This window comes from Bos indicus, chromosome X (genome assembly GCF_029378745.1).
Source record: "Bos indicus isolate NIAB-ARS_2022 breed Sahiwal x Tharparkar chromosome X, NIAB-ARS_B.indTharparkar_mat_pri_1.0, whole genome shotgun sequence".
NCBI lineage: Eukaryota > Metazoa > Chordata > Mammalia > Artiodactyla > Bovidae > Bos > Bos indicus.
This window is the reverse complement of record NC_091789.1, coordinates 63,975,718-63,996,168: the sequence shown is the minus strand read 5'-3', so window position 1 is coordinate 63,996,168 and position 20,451 is coordinate 63,975,718. Positions and strand designations below refer to the sequence as shown.

Below are 20,451 nucleotides of genomic sequence, written 5' to 3'. Positions count from 1 at the left end.
AGCAGAATACACATTCTTCTCCAGCTCAATGGAACATTCACCAAGATGGACCACATTCATGGGTCATAAAACAGATCTTAACAAAACTTATAAGAATATAAATTATATCAGTATGCTCTCAGAACATAGTAGAATTAGACTAAAAAAATCAATAGCAGAAAGATACCTGTAAAAATATCAAAATATTTAGAGATTAAACAGTATACTTCCAAATAGCACATAGGCCAAAGAAGTCTCTAGTGAAGTTTAAACACATTTTGGATTATATGAAAATAAAAATATTTAAAAATTCTAAGCAGTGCTTAGAGGGAAATTTATAGCATAGAATTAATATATTAGAAAAAAAGACCTGATATCAATAATCTCAGCTTCCACCTTAGGAAACTAGAAAAAGAAGAGTAAATCAAACCCAAAGTAAGCAGAAGAAAAGAAATATTAAAAAATTAAAGCAGAAATCAATGAAAGTTATACCAGGAAAACAAAAGAGAAAAATCAATGAAACCGAAGTCTGGTTCTTTGAAAAGATCAATAAAATAGATAAACCTCTAGTCAGATTAACTAAAAACGAAGGCACAAATTACTGATTTCAGAAATGAAAAAAAAAGGCCATCACTACCACCAGAACCCGAAGATTAACAAAAATTATCTTCCACAGCTAAAGATATAAAGGAATCACAATGAGATGGGTAAGAAGAATTGGGACAGAGTATAGTCAAGACCCACATCCCTGGGTAGCTGACTCACAAACAGGAGAATAATCACAATTGCAGAGGTTCTCTCCAAGGAGTGAGGGGTCCAAGCCCCACAGTGGGCACCCCAGCCTGGGGGTTCTGCCCCAGCAGGACAAGTGCCCAGAACATCCAGCTTTGAAGGTCAGCAGAACTTGCATACAGGAGAGACTGAGGGCTGTAGAAAACAGAGACTCTGCTCTTTAACAGTTTGCACAATATCTCACATGTTTCAAGTCCCAGTGCAGAGGCAGTAATTTGAAAGGAACCTGGGTCAGATTCGCTTGCTGATCTCAGAGAATGACCTGGAGAGGCAGAAAGCAACTGGGACTCTCCCCAGGGACACAAATACTGATAGCAGCCACTTTTTGGAGCTTGTTTACCATAAGGACACTGGAAAGTGCCATTTTCAAGTCCTCCTTCTAGCCTATTAGTGCCAGGGTCTTATCTGCCCACCAGTGGGCTGGCATCAGTCTTAGACCACCATCCTGCCCCATAGCCAGGGATCCCAGGACCTAGCCCTGCCCAACATCAGGCTGGGACAAGACCCAGGCCCCCTGGCTCCCCAAATCAGCCAACTTGGGGCCCGACCCCACCCACTAGTAGGTCAGCACCTGCTTCTGGATCCCCCCTGACACAACGGCCAGCCAACCCAGGACCCAACCTGCCCACCAGCCAGCTGGCACCAGCCCTGGGACATTTCGAACCATGCAACCAGTCAGGCTGTGACCCAGGCCACCAGCAGGCAGCAGCCAACCAGACTGGGGGCCAATCCTACCTACAAGTGTGCCCACAGTAGTCAGCTCTGCCACAAGAGAAGGGCCCACATAGCCCACAGAGGGGACAATCCTAGAGAATATAGCTCTGGTGACCAGAGAGGAGTTTGCCGCTGGGCCGGATTAAATGTCTCCTGCATAAGCCCACTTCTCCAAGAACAGGAAGTGTAACCAACCTACCTCATCCTTAGAAATAAACACAGAAAATTAGGCAAAATGAGGAGACAGATAAATATGTTCCAAAGGCAGGAACAAGACAAAACCTCAGGAGAAGAATAAAATGAAGTGGAGCTAGGCAATCTGCCTGACAAAGACTCATGGTAATGATCATAAAAATGCTCAACAAACTCAGGAGAAGAACTGAAGAACACAGTGAAGTTTAACAGCTAGAAAATATAAAGAAGAACCAAACAGGGCCTGAAAAATACAATAACTGAAATTGAAAGTTCATTGGAAGGAATCAACAGTAGACTAGATGATACAGTGGAATGAATCAGCAAACCGTAAGACAAAGTAGAGGAAATCACCCAAGTTGAACAGAAAAAAAGGAATTAGGGAAATGAGGATAGTTTAAGAGCTCTCTAGAATTACATCAGGCATACCAGCATTGGCATTATAGGGGTACCAGAAGGAAAAGACAAAGGGGCAGAGAACATATTTGAAGAAATAGTGGCTGAAAACTTCCCTAACCTAGGGAAGGAAACGATATCGAGGTATAGGAAGCACAGAGAGTCCCAAACAAGATGAACCCAAAGAGGTCCCCACCTAGACCCATTATAATTAAATTGGCAAAAATGAATGATAAGGAGAGTCTTAAAAGCGACGAGAGAAAAGCAAGTGCAAGGGAATTCCCATAAGGAATTCAGCTGACTTTTAAGGAAAATTTTGCAGGCCACAAAGAGTGGAATGATATATTCCAAATAATGAAAGGAAAAAAACCTAAACCCAAGAATACTCTACATGGCAAGGCTATCATTCAGATCTGTGAAAGAAAGTCGTGTCCGACTCTTTGAGACCCCATGGACTGTAGCCTGCCAGGCTTCTCTGTCCATGGGATTTCTCAGGCAAGAATACTGGTGAAGGTGAAGGTGAAGTCGCTCAGTCGTGTCCGACTCTTTGTGACCCCGTGGACTGTAGCCTACCAGGCTTCTACCAGGCTTCTCCGTCCATGGGATTTTCCAGGCAAGAATACTAGAGTGGGTTACCATTTCCTTCTCCAGGGGATCTTCCCAACCCAGGGATCGAACCCGGGTCTCCCGCATTGGAGGCAGATGCTTTAACCTCTGAGCCACCAGGGAAGCCCAAGAATACTGGAGGGGACTGCTATTTCCTTCTCCAGGGGATCTTCCTGATCCAGGGATACATGGGTCTCCCACATTGCAGACAGGCTCTTTATGGTCTGAGCCACCAGGGAATCCATTCAGATCTGAAGGAGAGATAAAAAGTTTTACAGACAAACAAAAGCTAAAAGAGTTCAGTACCACTAAACCAGCTTTACAAGAAATGTTAAAGGGACTTCCCTAAGCAGAAAAGACCGCAACTATAAATATAAAAATTATAAAAGGAAAAATTTAATTGGTAAAGGCACATGTAGAGTAAAAATAGTGGACTAACCATTTATAAAGCTAGTAGAAAGGCTGAAAAAGAAAAGTAGTACAATCACCTATATCCACAACAGTTAAAGGGACACACAAAACAATTATATGTAAAATGTGATGTCACAAACATTAAAGATGGGAGGGAGTGAAAATGCAGGGTTGTTAGGATTCATCCAAACTTAAGAGATCATCAACTTAAAACAATAATACATATATATATATGAAACCACAAACCAAAAATCTGTAGTAGCTACACACACAAAAAGAGAAAAACATCCAAGCATAACACTAAAGATAGTCATCAAAGCTCAACTTAAGAGATCAAAGGAAGAAAACAATGAACAAAATGGCAATAAGTACACACCTATCAACGATTACTTTAAATGTAAGTGGACTATATGCTCTAATCAAAAGACACAGAGTGGCTAAGTGGATATAAAACACAAGACCCATATGTATGCTGTATATATGAATATATGGCACTTAATGCAGATCTAAAGATGCACACGGATCTGAATAAACATTTTTCCAAAGAAGACACACAGAAAGCCAGCAGGCACATGAAGAAAAGATCAATATCGCTAATTATTATGAAAATGAAAACCACAATGGGATATCACCTCACATCTGTCACATGGCTATTAGCAAAAAGACAACAAATAATAAAAGTTAGAGAGAACGTGGAGTAAAAGGAATCCTTGTGTGCTGTTGGTGGGAATATAAACTGGTGTGGCCACTATGGAAAACACTGTGGAGATTCCTCAAATAATTAAAACTAGAACTAACATACAATCTGGCAATTCCACCTCTGGGTGTTTTTCCAAAGAAAACAAAAACACTAATTTGAAAAGATAAATGCACCCTTATGTTCATTGCATCATCATTCACAACAGCCAAGATATGGCAGAAATTTGTGGCCAATGATAAATAAATGGATAAATATGTACACATATACAATGGAATTTTACTCAGCCATAAAAAGAATGAAATCTTCCCATTTGCAACAATATAGATGGACCTATAGGGTATTATGCTAAGTGAAATAAGTCAGACAGAGAACGAAAAATACTGTTTGGTTTCAGTTACCTGTGGGATCTAATAAAACAAATGAATGAAAATAACAAAAACAGAAAATCCCCTGGTGGTCCACTGGTTAGGACTCTGCACTTTCACCGCCGAGGGCTGGGGTTCAGTCCCTGGTTGGGAAACTAAGATCCCACAAGCTGAGAGGCGTGGCCAAAATAAATAAATAAGCAAATTAAAACAACTTGTTTTTTAAAAATTTAAAAAATAGCAGAAACAGAAATGGTGTCAGAGATACAAAGAACACAGTGGTGGTTGCCAGAGGAGAAGGGATTGGGGGTGGGGAGTGGGATGAGTCAAATTGGTGAGCATGATTAAGAGGCACAAATTTCCACTTCTAAAATAAGTCATAGGGATGTACAGCATAAGGAATATAGTCAATAATGCTGTAATAACTTTGTAGGGTGACAGATGGTAACTAGACTTACTGTGGTGATCATTTTGCAATGTATGAAAGTATCCAATCACTATGATGTACACTTGAAACTAACATAATATTGTTAACCCAATTATACTTGAACAAAACAATTTGGACCTTGTGATCTCTCCATGTACACTCTAGGACACACGCATGTTTTGAAGTAGCTAAGTCACTTCAGTCGTGTCTGACTCTGTGTGACCCCATAGACAGCAGCCCACTAGGCTCCTCTGTCCCTGGGATTCTCCAGGCAAGAATACTGGAGTGGGTTGCCATTTCCTTCTCTATTTGAAGTAGGCAAGCTATCAAAATTTGTCTTTGGGATTTTCCATGTCTCCATTCAGTTATTCTGGGACTGTCTCTTCCTGCCCCAGGCAGCTAGTGCACTTTTAATCCTACCAGCTAACATTTTAGACAGTTTATGCTATCTGGCACAATGCTCCCACCTGCTCCCATGTAGCCGCCTCTTCCTGACAGTGCCCTGTGCTCTCTTTTCACCTCTCCCAACACCTTCTGTCTTAGGGCCCAATTCCAAATGGCTATACTCTTAGCTTCCAGTTAACTGAAAAATAGAATTTTGCTAAGGTACTTACGGTTGATCAATTTCATTATTTTTTAATTGAAGAATAATTGCTTTACAGAATTTTGTTGTTTTCTGTCAAACCTCAACATGAATCAGCCATAGGTATACATATATCCCCTCCCTTTTGAACCTCCCTGCCAACTCTCTCCCCATCCCACCCCTCTATGTCGATCCAGAGCCCCTGTTTGAGTTTCCTGAGTCATACAGCAAATTCCCATTGGCTATCTATTTTACAGATGGTAATGTAAGTTTCCATGTTACTCTTTCCATACCTCTCACCCTCTCCTCCCCTCTCCCCATGTCCATGAGTCTGTTTTCTATGTCTGTTTCTCCATTGCTGCCCTGTAAATGAATTCTTCAGTACCATTTTTCTAGATTCCATATATATGCATTGGAATATGATAGTTATCGTTCTCTTATTGAGCACATGCTCCATGAGAATACAGCCTTGCTGATAGCAGCCTGGGCAAGAACCACCTATCAGGGCACTTCCTTCCTCTGATGACAGAGCAACCCGTTTCACCCTTCATTGGTTGTGTACTAGTCTTTTTATCTTGCTTGCCATGCATGAGAAGTCGCCTCAGTAGCGTCTGACTCTTAGTGACCCCGAGGACTGTGGCCTACCAGGCTCCTCTGTCCATGGAATTTTTCAGGCCAGAATACTGGAATGGGTTGCCGTACCTTCCTCCAGGGGATCTTCCCAACCCAGGGATCAAACCTGCATCTCCTTCAACTCCTGCACTGCAGGTGAATTCTTTACCACTGAGCCACTGGGGAAGCCCTCTCTTTATCTTACTCTCTCCACAATTCCCTACCTTTAGATCTCCCAACAATTCTGCCCTTGATAGACACCCCACGGCCTCTGCCTTAGCTCAGACTTTCATGACCTCATGTCTGAGCTATCCTAATAATAGGTAACTTTTATCAACTGCATGTGGTGGTGGTTTAGTGGCTAAGCCGTATCCGACTCTGCGACCCCATGGACTGTAGCCCACCAGGCTCCTCTGTCCATGGGATTTCCCAAGCAAGAACATTGGAGTGGGTTCCATTTCCTTCTCCAATCAGCTGGTTACTAAGTGCCAAACAGTGTTCTAAGAGCTTGACACAATTTAATCTTCACATAAATCTTTGAGATGAGTACTATTATTGTCCTCATTTTACAGATAAGAGACCTGAAGCACAGTAATTAGAGTCACATGGCTAACAAGTAGCAGGGCTGGGACACAAACTCATGGAACCTTGGCCTCACAGTTCACACCATGAGACTTCTTTAGCTAGAAGGAGAACATAAAAACAGTCTCTGTGGCAATCTCTTCGCTGAACAGCTTCTGTCTCCATTTTTTTGGTTGTTATTTGGAAGATAAAGTCATCATAGCCCTGAGAATCGAGTAGTCTGTGAAGCAAGGTAGTCAGAGAAGCTTTCTTGAAGTAGCTTGTCCTTGAAGGGTGAGTGCAATGAAGGAAGAGAGAACAGCAATGCATATGTCAGGAAAAGGTAAAAAGTGGGGAATGCTGGGCTTCCCTGGTGGTCTAGTAGTAAAGAATCCACTTTTCAATGCAAGGGACCCCAGTTTGATCCCTGGTCTGGAGAGATTCTACATGCCTCCTGGCAACTAAGCCCACAAGCTGCAACTCCTGAGCCTATGGGCCACAACTACTGAAGCCTGGGTGCCCAGAGTCCCTGTTCTGCGACACAAGAAGCTACCACAATGCGAAGTCAGAGCATCGCCACTGGAGAGTCGCCCCTACTCACTGCAACTAGAGAAAGCCCACACACAGCAACGGAGATCCAGCACAGCCAAAACTAAATAAATATTTTTTAAAGGGTGGCTTTAAAAAAAAGAGAAAGTTTTTGTTAAAAAAAAAATGTGGAGAAAGCTCCAGCTGTGTGGAGACCAAACTGCTGAAGCAAATTCCTTTGGGAGAAAGTTGGAAGCCCAACAGGAGATGCATGTTAGGGCCGGGGTAGTGCATTCTTGAATACCAAGTTAAGCCCTTTGAATCTCAGGAGTAAGTCAGTGATCTCCACACTGTGTTCCCTGAGGCCAAGGGAAAAAAGGAGGCTCTGTGTCCTCCCTCCTCGCTTCAACTAAAGCACAGCTCCTTTTTTTGGAGCATGTCACTTTTTTTTATCTGCTTTTCACTTGGAGGTTTCAGATACCTAGTATTTTGCATGAAAAAAGCATCCCCTGGTAACTGGAAACCAAAGAATGAACGAATGAACAAATAGACTTTGAAAACTACAACTCCAGGCAATGGAAAGCGAGCTACGGTTTTTGACCAAGGGTATGACATAACCAGAATGGTGTTTTAGAAATAGAATCCTGCTGGTAGAATGCAGGGTGAACCACAGGATATCAATAATAAGTAGAGGGACCTGTTGGGACCTTGTGGTAACTGTTGAAGTTGATCAGGCCAGGGGCAGTGGGAATGATTAGAAAAGGGATAGATGTCCACAACATTGCAAAAGATATTCACAGAGCATGGTTAATATAGTATGCTAACTAACAGGATGTGAGAGTCAGAAAGGAGGAGGAGGAGTAGTGTTAGTCATTCAGTCGTGTCCCACTCTTTGTGACCCCATGGGCTGTAGCCCACCAGGCTCCTCTCTCCATAGGATTTTCCAGGCAAGAATACTGGAGTGGATTGCCGTTTCCTTCTCCAGAGGGTCTTCCTGACCCAGGGATCAAACCTGGGTCTCCTGCATTGCAGGCAGATTCTTTACTGTCTGAGCTATAGGAAGCCCCTAAAGGAAAGAAATAGTATCTATGAAAGTGTAAGTCACACAGTCGTGTCCGACTCTTTGCGACCGCATGAACTATAACCTGCCTGGTTGTTCTCTCCATGGAATTCTCCAGGCAAGAATACTGGAGTGGGTTGCCATTTCCTTCTCCAGGGGATCTTCCCTACTCGGGGATCGAACCCAGGCCTCTTGCATTGCAGGCAGATTCTTTACCAACTGAGCCACGAGGGAAGCCCAGTCAGAAAGGAGTAATATCTCTAAAAGGGATATTTTCGCTGATAAAGAAAATATTTGGGATCAAAGAGACCATTCCAATGTGCTTCAGACTATAACATTTTAGGTGAGATGTACTTCTGACCCCTCAGAAGAGAAAACTAGCCTCTATTTGTTTTTCTGGAAAACAAACGGACATATTCATCTATCTTTAAGACTGAATTGGGGAAAAAGAGCATTTAAACGTCGAGTAAATTCCACAAAACAACTTCTGAATGCCGGCAGAGGACATCAGGCACCCAGAAAAGCAACCCAACTCTTCGAAAGGAGGTAGGAAAAAATATTAAAAACAAAAAAAAAGAGACAAAAGAGGGAGGGACGGAGTTCCGTCCCGGGAAGGGAATCTTAAAAAGAGAGAAGTTTCCAAACACCAGGAAACCTTCTCACTGCCGAATCTGTGCCGAGCTTTGGAAGCACAGAGGGCAACAAAACAGGGAGAAAAAATAAATAAACAATTAAAACTCGCAGATTGTGAGCCCTACGGTAACTCCCCCAGCGGAGAAGCAGCGCAGACGCCTGCATCCGCCATTAGCAAGCCGGGGCTGAGCAGGGAGGCGCGGCGTGGGCTGCATCACTGAGAGTAAGAATCTGGCCTGAATACCCTGAGCGCTATCTGAGCGAAATAATTTGGGCTAGCAAACCAGACTGTGGGATATTTACCACGCGAAAAGCCAGCCCTAACCTAAGACCGCCAGGCCCGCGCACGGAACAAAGGACTGAACAGAGATAGCCGGCTGCAGATCTTCCCCCTCCGGTGACAGGCAGCCAGAGCCGGAAGGGGGCAATCGCAGCCCCAGAGAGACATTATCTATAAAACTGTAAGCAGGCTTCTTTGCTAACTAAAACTTCTTGGGGGTCTGGACGGTCAACATCTGCCTGAGAAGGTGCGCCGGTTTTAACACCCAGATAACCGAGTGGCGGGGAGGCGATAAGTCGCAGCATTGGCGCTCGCCAAACACCTCATCACCTGAGCTGCTCGGACCTGGGAAGAGCACAAAACGCAGGCCCAACTGAGTCTGCGCCTCTGAGGACTACCCGAGTGCCTGAACCTGAGCGGCTTGGACCTGGGAGGTGCATGCAGCCCAGGGCCAGCCTCAGATTGTTCCCGGCGGAACAACCTAGAGTCCGAGCAGTGTGGACAGGGAGGCTACACGCGCCGTGAGCAGGGGCAGACCCAGGGTGGCTGAGGCACTGCGAGCCCACGCCAGTGTCATTTGTTTGCAGCATCGCTCCCTCCCTCCCTCCCCACAGCGAGACTGAACAAGTAAGCCTAAAAAAAAGAAAAAAAAGTGTCCTCCACCGTGCCCTTTGTGTCAGGGCGGAAACCAGATACTGAAGAGACTAGCAAACAGAAGAAGATATAACAGAGGGAAACGCCTTGGAAGCTACAGGCAATAGATCAAAACCCTGTGGTTACTACGGACTACATAGGAAGGGGCCTATAGATCTTGAGAAATATAAATCTGACCAAGGAACTAGCCAAAAATGAACTGAACCCACAACACCCACAAAAAAAAACCAAAAAAGTCCTAGATATATTTTTATTATTTTTACGATCATTCTTTCCTTTTTTTTTTTAATTAAAAAAAAATTTTTTTAAGTCCTCTATTGTTCCTTTAAATTTCACTTTTATAACCTATTACTTTGCAAAAAAAAAAAAAAAAAGACCCCATTTTTTTCTTCTTCAGCAAACTTCATATATATATATTTTATAATTTTTTGACCTTGTTTTTTGTTTGTTTTTGTTTTCTTCTTTTCTTTAACATTGTATTTTTGAAATTCCAAACTCTACTCTAGATTTTTAATTTTCACTTTTTGGTATATGTTATCAATTTTGTACCTATAGTTTTGTTTTTTTTTTTTTTTTATAATTTCTAACTTTTTTTTTTTTTTCCTTCTCTGTTTCTTTCTCTTCTTCTTTTATATAACATTGTATATCTGAAATTCCAAACTTTACTCTAGATTTTTAATTTGTGCTTTTTGGTATTTGATATCAATTTTGTACCTGTATTTTCTTTATAATTTTTGTGACATTGTTTGTATTTGTTTGTTTGTTTTCTCTCTTTATTTTTCTTCTTCTTCTTTTTTTTTTTTTTAACATTGTATTTTTGAAATTCCAAACTCTACTCTAGATTTTTAATTTTTGCTTTCTGGTATTAGTTATCAATTTTGTACCTGTACTTTCTTTATAATTTTCGCGACCTTGTTTGTTTTTGTTTGTTCGTTTTTTCTCTCTTTCTTTTCCTTCTTCTTTTCTTTAACATCATATTTTTGAAATTCCAAACTCTACTCTAGATTTTTAATTTTTGCTTTCTGGTATTAGTTATCAATTTTGTACCTGTACTTTCTTTATAATTTTCGCGACCTTGTTTGTTTTTGTTTGTTCTTTTTTTCTCTCTTTTCCTTCTTCTTTTCTTTAACATCATATTTTTGAAATTCCAAACTCTACTCTAGATTTTTAATTTTTGCTTTTATGTATTTGTTACCAATTTTGTACCTTTAAGGACCCAATCTTCAGGACCCATTTTTCACTAGGGAGTGAGATTACTGGCTTGACTGCTCTCTCTCCCTTTGGACTCTCCTTTTTCTCCACCAGGTCGCCTGTGTCTCCTCCCTAACCCCTCTCTACTCTACCCAACTCTGTGAAATTCTGTGTGTTCCAGACGGTGGAGAACACTTAGGGAACTGATTACTGGCTGGATCTGTCTCCCTCCTTTTCATTCCCCCCTTTTATCCTTCTGGCCACCTCTGTTACCTTCCTCCTTCTTCTCTTCTCTGTATAACCCCGTGAACATCTCTGAGTGGTCCAGTTGTGGAGTGCACATAAGGAAGTGACTACTGGCTAGCCCACTCTCTCCACTATTGATTCACCTCATCTCATTTGGGTCACCTCTAACTCCCTCCTCCCTCTTCTCTTCTCCATGTAACCCTGTGAACCTCTCTGAGTGACCCTCACTGTAGAGAAACTTTTCATCTTTAATGTAGAAGTTTTATCAATGGTGCTGTATAGAAGGAGAAGTTTTGAAACTACTGTAAAAATAAGACCGATAACTGGAAGCAAGAGACTTAAGTCCAAACCCTGACTCCAGGGAACTCCTGACTCCAAGGAACATTAATTGACGGGAGCTCATCAAATGCATCCATACCGACACTGAAACCAAGCACCACACAAGGGCCAATAAATTCCAGGGCAAGACATACCAAACAAATTCTCTAGCAACAAAGGAACACAGCCCTGAGCTTCAAGATACAGGCTGCCCAAAGTCACCCCAAAACTATAGACATCTCATAAATCATTACTGGACATTTCATTGCACTCCAGAGAGAAGAAATACAGCTCCACCCACCAGAACACCGACACAAGCTTCCCTAACCAGGAAACCTTGACAAGCCACCTGTACAAACCCGCACACAGTGAGGAAACGCCACAATAAAGAGAACACCACAAACTGCCAGAATACAGAAAGGACACCCCAAACTCAGCAATTTAAACAAGATGAAGAGACAGAGGAATACTCAGCAGATAAAAGAACAGGATAAATGCCCAGCAAACCAAACAAAAGAGGAAGAGATAGGGAATCTACCTGATAAAGAATTCCGAATAATGATAGTGAAATTGATCCAAAATCTTGAAACTAAAATGGAATCACAGATAAATAGCCTGGAGACAAGGATTGAGAAGATGCAAGAAAGGTTTAACAAGGACCTAGAAGAAATAAAAAAGAGTCAATATATAATGAATAATGCAATAAGTGAAATTAAAAACACTCTGGAGGCAACAAATAGTAGAATAACAGAGGCAGAAGACAGGATTAGTGAATTAGAAGATAGAATGGTAGAAATAAATGAATCAGAGAGGATAAAAGAAAAACGAATTAAAAGAAATGAGGACAATCTCAGAGACCTCCAGGACAATATTAAACGCTACAACATTCGAATCATAGGGGTTCCAGAAGAAGAAGACAAAAAGAAAGACCATGAGAAAATACTTGAGGAGATAATAGTGGAAAACTTCCCTAAAATGGGGAAGGAAATAATCACCCAAGTCCAAGAAACCCAGAGAGTCCCAAACAGGATAAACCCAAGGCGAAACACCCCGAGACACATATTAATCAAATTAACAAAGATCAAACACAAAGAACAAATATTAAAAGCAGCAAGGGAAAAACAACAAATAACACACAAGGGAATTCCCATACGGAAAACAGCTGATCTTTCAATAGAAACTCTTCAAGCCAGGAGGGAATGGCAAGACATACTTAAAATGATGAAAGAAAATAACCTACAGCCCAGATTATTGTACCCAGCAAGGATCTCATTCAAGTATGAAGGAGAAATCAAAAGCTTTTCAGACAAGCAAAAGCTGAGAGAATTCTGCACCACCAAACCAGCTCTCCAACAAATACTAAAGGATATTCTCTAGACAGGAAACACAAAAACGGTGTATAAACTCGAACCCAAAACAATAAAGTAAATGGCAACGGGATCATACTTATCAGTAATTACCTTAAACGTAAATGGGTTGAATGCCCCAACCAAAAGACAAAGACTGGCTGAATGGATACAAAAACAAGACCCCTACATATGTTGTCTACAAGAGACCCACCTCAAAACAGGGGACACATACAGACTGAAAGTGAAGGGCTGGAAAAAGATTTTCCATGCAAATAGGGACCAAAAGAAAGCAGGAGTAGCAATACTTATATCAGATAAAATAGACTTTAAAACAAAGGCTGTGAAAAGAGACAAAGAAGGTCACTACATAATGATCAAAGGATCAATCCAAGAAGAAGATATAACAATTATAAATATATATGCACCCAACACGGGAGCACCACAGTACGTAAGACAAATGCTAACAAGTATGAAAGGAGAAATTAATAATAACACAATAATAGTGGGAGACTTTAATACCCCACTTACACCTATGGATAGATCAACTAAACAGAAAATTAACAAGGAAACACAAACCTTAAACGATACAATAGACCAGTTAGACCTAATTGATATCTATAGGACATTTCATCCCAAAACAATGAATTTCACCTTTTTCTCAAGCGCACATGGAACCTTCTCCAGGATAGATCACATCCTGGGCCATAAAGATAGCCTTGGTAAATTCAAAAAAATAGAAATCATTCCAAGCATTTTTTCTGACCACAATGCAGTAAGATTAGATCTCAATTACAGGAGAAAAACTATTAAAAATTCCAACATATGGAGGCTGAACAACACACTGCTGAATAACCAACAAATCACAGAAGAAATCAAAAAAGAAATCAAAATTTGCATAGAAACGAATGAAAATGAAAACACAACAACCCAAAACCTGTGGGACACGGTAAAAGCAGTCCTAAGGGGAAAGTTCATAGCAATACAGGCACACCTCAAGAAACAAGAAACAAGTCAAATAAATAACCTAACTCTACACCTAAAGCAACTAGAAAAGGAAGAAATGAAGAACCCCAGGGTTAGTAGAAGGAAAGAAATCTTAAAAATTAGAGCAGAAATAAATGCAAAAGAAACAAAAGAGACCATAGCAAAAATCAACAAAACCAAAAGCTGGTTCTTTGAAAGGATAAATAAAATTGACAAACCATTAGCCAGACTCATCAAGAAACAAAGGGAGAAAAATCAAATCAACAAAATTAGAAACGAAAATGGAGAGATCACAACAGACAACACAGAAATACAAAGGATCATAAGAGACTACTATCAACAATTATATGCCAATAAAATGGACAACGTGGAAGAAATGGACAAATTCTTAGAAAAGTACAACTTTCCAAAATTGGACCAGGAAGAAATAGAAAATCTTAACAGACCCATCACAAGCATGGAAATTGAAACTGTAATCAAAAATCTTCCAGCAAACAAAAGCCCTGGTCCAGACGGCTTCACAGCTGAATTCTACCAAAAATTTAGAGAAGAGCTCACACCTATCCTGCTCAAACTCTTCCAGAAAATTGCAGAGGAAGGTAAACTTCCAAACTCATTCTATGAGGCCACCATCACCCTAATACCAAAACCTGACAAAGATGCCACAAAAAAAGAAAACTACAGGCCAATATCACTGATGAACATAGATGCAAAAATCCTTAACAAAATTCTAGCAATCAGAATCCAGCAACACATTAAAAAGATCATACACCATGATCAAGTGGGCTTTATCCCAGGGATGCAAGGATTCTTCAATATCCGCAAATCAATCAATGTAATACACCACATTAACAAATTGAAAAATAAAAACCATATGATTATCTCAATAGATGCAGAGAAAGCCTTTGACAAAATTCAACATCCATTTATGATAAAAACTCTCCAGAAAGCAGGAATAGAAGGAACATACCTCAACATAATAAAAGCTATATATGACAAACCCACAGCAAACATTATCCTCAATGGTGAAAAATTGAAAGCATTTCCTCTAAAGTCAGGAACAAGACAAGGGTGCCCACTTTCACCATTACTATTCAACATAGTTTTGGAAGTTTTGGCCACAGCAATCAGAGCAGAAAAAGAAATAAAAGGAATCCAAATTGGAAAAGAAGAAGTAAAACTCTCACTATTTGCAGATGACATGATCCTCTACATAGAAAACCCTAAAGATTCCACCAGAAAATTACTAGAAATAATCAATGACTATAGTAAAGTTGCAGGATATAAAATCAACACACAGAAATCCCTTGCATTCCTATACACTAATAATGAGAAAACAGAAAGAGAAATTAAGGAAACAATTCCATTCACCATTGCAACGGAAAGAATAAAATACTTAGGAATATATCTACCTAAAGAAACTAAAGACCTATATATAGAAAACTATAAAACACTGGTGAAAGAAATCAAAGAGGACACTAATAGATGGAGAAATATACCATGTTCATGGATTGGAAGAATCAATATAGTGAAAATGAGTATACTACCCAAAGCAATTTATAGATTCAACGCAATCCCTATCAAGCTACCAACAGTATTCTTCACAGAGCTAGAACAAATAATTTCACAATTTGTATGGAAATACAAAAAACCTCGAATAGCCAAAGCGATCTTGAGAAAGAAGAATGGAACTGGAGGAATCAACCTACCTGACTTCAGGCTCTACTACAAAGCCACAGTTATCAAGACAGTATGGTACTGGCACAAAGACAGAAATATTGATCAATGGAATAAAATAGAAAGCCCAGAGATAAATCCACGCACATATGGACACCTTATCTTTGACAAAGGAGGCAAGAATATACAATGGATTAAAGACAATCTCTTTAACAAGTGGTGCTGGGAAATCTGGTCAACCACTTGTAAAAGAATGAAACTGGACCACTTTCTAACACCATACACAAAAATAAACTCAAAATGGATTAAAGATCTAAACGTAAGACCAGAAACTATAAAACTCCTAGAGGAGAACATAGGCAAAACACTCTCCGACATACATCACAGCAGGATCCTCTATGACCCACCTCCCAGAATATTGGAAATAAAAGCAAAAATAAACAAATGGGACCTAATTAACCTTAAAAGCTTCTGCACATCAAAGGAAACTATTAGCAAGGTGAAAAGACAGCCTTCAGAATGGGAGAAAATAATAGCAAATGAAGCAACCTGACAAACAACTAATCTCAAAAATATACAAGCAACTCCTACAGCTCAACTCCAGAAAAATAAACGACCCAATCAAAAAATGGGCCAAAGAACTAAATAGACATTTCTCCAAAGAAGACATACAGATGGCTAACAAACACATGAAAAGATGCTCAACATCACTCATTATCAGAGAAATGCAAATCAAAACCACTATGAGGTACCATTTCACACCAGTCAGAATGGCTGCGATCCAAAAGTCTACAAATAATAAATGCTGGAGAGGGTGTGGAGAAAAGGGAACCCTCTTACACTGTTGGTGGGAATGCAACCTAGTACAGCCACTATGGAGAACAGTGTGGAGATTCCTTAAAAAACTGGAAATAGAACTGCCTTATGATCCAGCAATCCCACTGCTAGGCATACACACTGAGGAAACCAGAAGGGAAAGAGACACGTGTACCCCAATGTTCATCGCAGCACTGTTTATAATAGCCAGGACATGGAAGCAACCTAGATGTCCATCAGCAGATGAATGGATAAGAAAGCCGTGGTACATATACACAATGGATTATTACTCAGCCATTAAAAAGAATACATTTGAATCAGTTCTAATGAGGTGGATGAAACTGGAGCCTATTATACAGAGTGAAGTAAGCCAGAAGGAAAAACATAAATACAGTATACTAACGCATATATATGGAATTTAGAAAGATGGTAACAATAACTCTGTATACGAGACAGCAAAAGAGACACTGATGTATAGAACAGTCTTATGGACTCTGTGGGAGAGGGAGAGGGTGGGAAGATTTGGGAGAATGGCATTGAAACATGTAAAATATCATGTAGGAAACGAGTTGCCAGTCCAGGTTCGATGCACGATGCTGGATGCTTGGGGCTGGTGCACTGGACGGCCCAGAGGGATGGTATGGGGAGGGAGGAGGGAGGAGGGTTCGGGATGGGGAACACATGTATACCTGTGGCGGATTCATTATGATATTTGACAAAACTAATACAATTATGTAAAGTTTAAAAATAAAATAAAATTAGAAAAAGAAAACTAAAAAAAAAAAAAAAAAAAAAGACTGAATTGGGCAAAATGAGGGTGATTTTTCAGGACTACTCAAACACCAGTTACCAGATATTCCTGTCTGACAAGAGATTCCCTTAGGAGTCCATACTGGTGAGAAACAAGCTTAGAGAGGAGACATGTTCCTATAAACCTCTACTGTCTATTCAGAGCAAGAACTATTTTAGATTGGCTTCAACAAACTGAGATTGGGAGCTATAGGGCAGCAGCCAGATCTAATTCTACAGTCTCTGGAACACCTAGTACATTACTGCTGCTCCATCAGTGTTCAGTCAGTCATGGAAAGAAGCATAGATCTGTATGCCTAGACTAAGAGAAATTGGGTTAAGCCAAATGAGACTCAAACAGAGGCCTAATGAAAAATGGAATGAAGATATCATTTTATACCCCTTTCCTACAAGTGAAATGAACACTGGATTCAGGATCCCATAGTCAAAGCTTCACACTGTTGCCAATCATGTATACGGTGTTGTTGTTTAGTCAGTAAGTTGTGTCCAGCTCTTTGGTGACCCAGTGCGCTACAATCTGCCCAGTTCCTCTCTCCATGGGATTTCCCAGGCAAGAATCCTAGAGTGGGTTGCCATTTCCTTTTCTAGGGGATCTTCCTGACCCAGGGATTGAACCTGCATCTTGTGCATCACAGGAAAATTCTTTACCACTGAGCCACCAGGGAAGCCAATTATATATGAGACTTTGGACAAATCATTTACTTCTCCAGGCCTCATTCTCTCTGTTGTCCAGTGAGAGTGATTTCTGACACACAAGGCTGCTGTAAGAGTGGAGTTTGAGTTTTAAAGTGCTTTAAAAAGCATCAAGTATATACACAGTAAAGTATTTTGATATGGATCTTATATGCCCAGATAATGGTATGTGACCAGAATTTTTGTAACTCAAACCACATATCAATATTTTCACACTTTGTTATACAAGTTTGGAAGAACTTTACAGTGGACACCCATGTCCCCACCATGTCCTTGATTTTTAAAGGCACTGTTCAACGATAGTTTTGCAAAAGAAACCAGCTAAGCAGATTGATATTCATCATTTTCTGTAATTTGTGCTCATCTTCCTAGTGTGGCCACTCTAGCCCTTTTGCATTGTCTTGCAAAGGAATCTTTACCTGGGGGAGAAGCCAGAATGTGTTTGCTCCCAACAAAATGTAGTTTCTCTTTGCTTATCAAGGTTGCGCCTAGAATGCTCATGGCTAGAAGGCAGGAGAATAACTGGACTAGATCAGTGAAGGAAGGAATCAGGAAGATGTGGTCCAGTTGGATAAATTGTAATCCACCTCTTCCTGGGATCACACAGGAAAGAAGATGCTATCTTTGGATGTCCATTCCTTACAAAAGTCCTTTTCAGTTCACACCCTCTACTATGGGGCAATACATGGATTACTGAGAAGGCAAGTGAGATCCGCTTAACAGATGAACAATAAAATTTTTGATAATAAAAGGAGAGAATCAGAATTCTGTTTATGAAAACCAGCCAAGCAATCTTGCCATAGGTAAATTAAAGCCCTCTGAAACCCAGCAATCTTCTTAACCAGCCTTGGTAAATATGCTGAGATGAGTGGGGATTGTGACCTTTTTCACAGGAATGACCACAAAGTTCTAGACAACTTGAGCCCTCCTCAGTAGACAAATGGCTGAATAAATCCTAGTAGAATCATGTTATGGAGTATTATGTAGCTATTTGAAGAGATGAGCCAGATCTATGACTACTGGTATGCTGGGAGGTCTGTGATGTACTCATTTTTTTTTTTTTTTTTGGTCATTGTTGTTTGTTTTTATTGGGGTCTAGTTGTTTTACAACGTTGTATTCATTTCTGCTGTACAACAAAGTGAATCAGCTATATGCATACATATATCCCCTCCCTCTTGGACCTCCCTCCAGCCCCCATCCTACCCATCAAAGTCATCACAGAGCACTGCGCTGAGCCCCCTGAACTATATAGGAGGTTCCCACTAGCTGCCTATTTCACAAATGGCAGTGTCTATGTGTGTGCATATGTGTCAATCCTACTCTCCCAATTTGTTCCACCCTCCCCTCCTCCCCCATGTACACACATCCGTCCTCTATATCCACATCTCTCTTCCTGCCCTGCAAATAGGTTCATCTGTACCATTTTCCTGGATTCCACTAAAAACAGAACTACCATATGGCCCGGCAATCTCACTACTAGGCATATATACCCTGAGACAACCCTAATTCCAAAAGACACATACACCCCGATATTCACTGCAGCACTATTTACAATAGCCAGGACATAGAAGCAACCTAAATGTCCATCAACACAGGAATGGATAAAAATGTGGTGTAATGGAATATTACTCAACCATAAAGAGGAATGAAATTGGGTCATTTGTAGAGACATGGGTGGAACCAGAGCCCATCATACAGAGTATAAGTCAGAAAGAGAAAAATATCACATACTAACACATATATGTGATGTACTTAAGTGCATAAACCAGGCTGCAGAGCAATGTGTATCTCATGATCCCATTCTAGTACAAACACCAAAATCTCCAACCACAGGCTCTGTGCCTGCATACCTTCGCATGTGCACAGGAAGGCAGAGGGAGGATTCAGACGCAGGCTGTTACTATTGCTTATTCTGTAGAGAGGAAAAGGAGAGGGGAGCACATTGCTTATTTTGCTTCATATGCCTGTGTATTGTTTCACTGGTTGCACTGAAGGTGTGGAACGTTTATAATTTCTGAAAACGTTGAATTCAATTCCTATTAAGAAAAAAGAAAACTTTCCATGGGTCTTAGAGGACTCCTCTCCCCTCCACTGCATCCCCGGCTTCTCTTCTCCCCTGTCGTTCATGTCTACAGTTAGGGACAAGAGAAGTTATTTCTTGCTTGGAGAGTCTTGCCTCCTTTGCTGCTGAAGCATTTGTATATCAGGAGAGGTGAAAGGTGAAGGGTGAGGGAGTGGGGAGAGCTTTAACTAGGCTTCATCCCCTTGCCAACATTCCTGGGAAACAGAAATAAGCTACATGGAAAGTCAGACACAGCCTGGTGCATAAACTGTTCCGGAGTGAATAAGAAGCAACTGTGTTTGGGGCGACTACCCTGGTGCTCCAGCGGCTAAGACTCCCACACTCCCAATGCAGAGGGCCAGGGGGTCAGGGAACTAGATCCCACATGCCACGACTAAGCATTCAAATGCTGCATCTAAAGAGCTCAAATGCCACAATGAAGATAGAAGATCCTATGTGCAGAAACTAAGACCTGAAGCACTGAAATAAACAAATTTTAAAAGGAAGCAACTGATCTAATGAGGTGGATGAAAGTGGAGCCTATCATACAGAGTGAATTAAGTTAGAAAGAAAAAGACAAATACTGTATGCTGCTGCTGCTGCTGCTGCTAAGTCGCTTCAGTCGTGTCTGACTCTGTGTGACCCCATAGACGGCAGCCCACCAGGCTCCCCCGTCCCTGGGATTCTCCAGGCAAGAACACTGGAGTGGGTTGCCATTTCCTTCTCCAATGCATGAAAGTGAAAGGTGAAAGTGAAGTCGCTCAGTCGTGTCCGACTCTTAGCGACCCCATGGAGTGCAGCCCACCAGGCT

General features: G+C 40.9%; 1 long non-coding RNA gene and 1 other non-coding gene across 2 annotated transcripts in view; both read right to left on the bottom strand.

Moving 5' to 3' along the window:
- The window catches only part of LOC139181332 (uncharacterized), a 116,253-nt gene that overhangs the window by 19,849 nt on the left and 75,953 nt on the right, over positions 1 to 20,451 (bottom strand). The window lies entirely within an intron of this gene.
- Positions 2,731 to 2,802, bottom strand: TRNAW-CCA (transfer RNA tryptophan (anticodon CCA)). Its single transcript has one exon. It is a non-coding gene; the product is annotated as a tRNA-Trp (tRNA).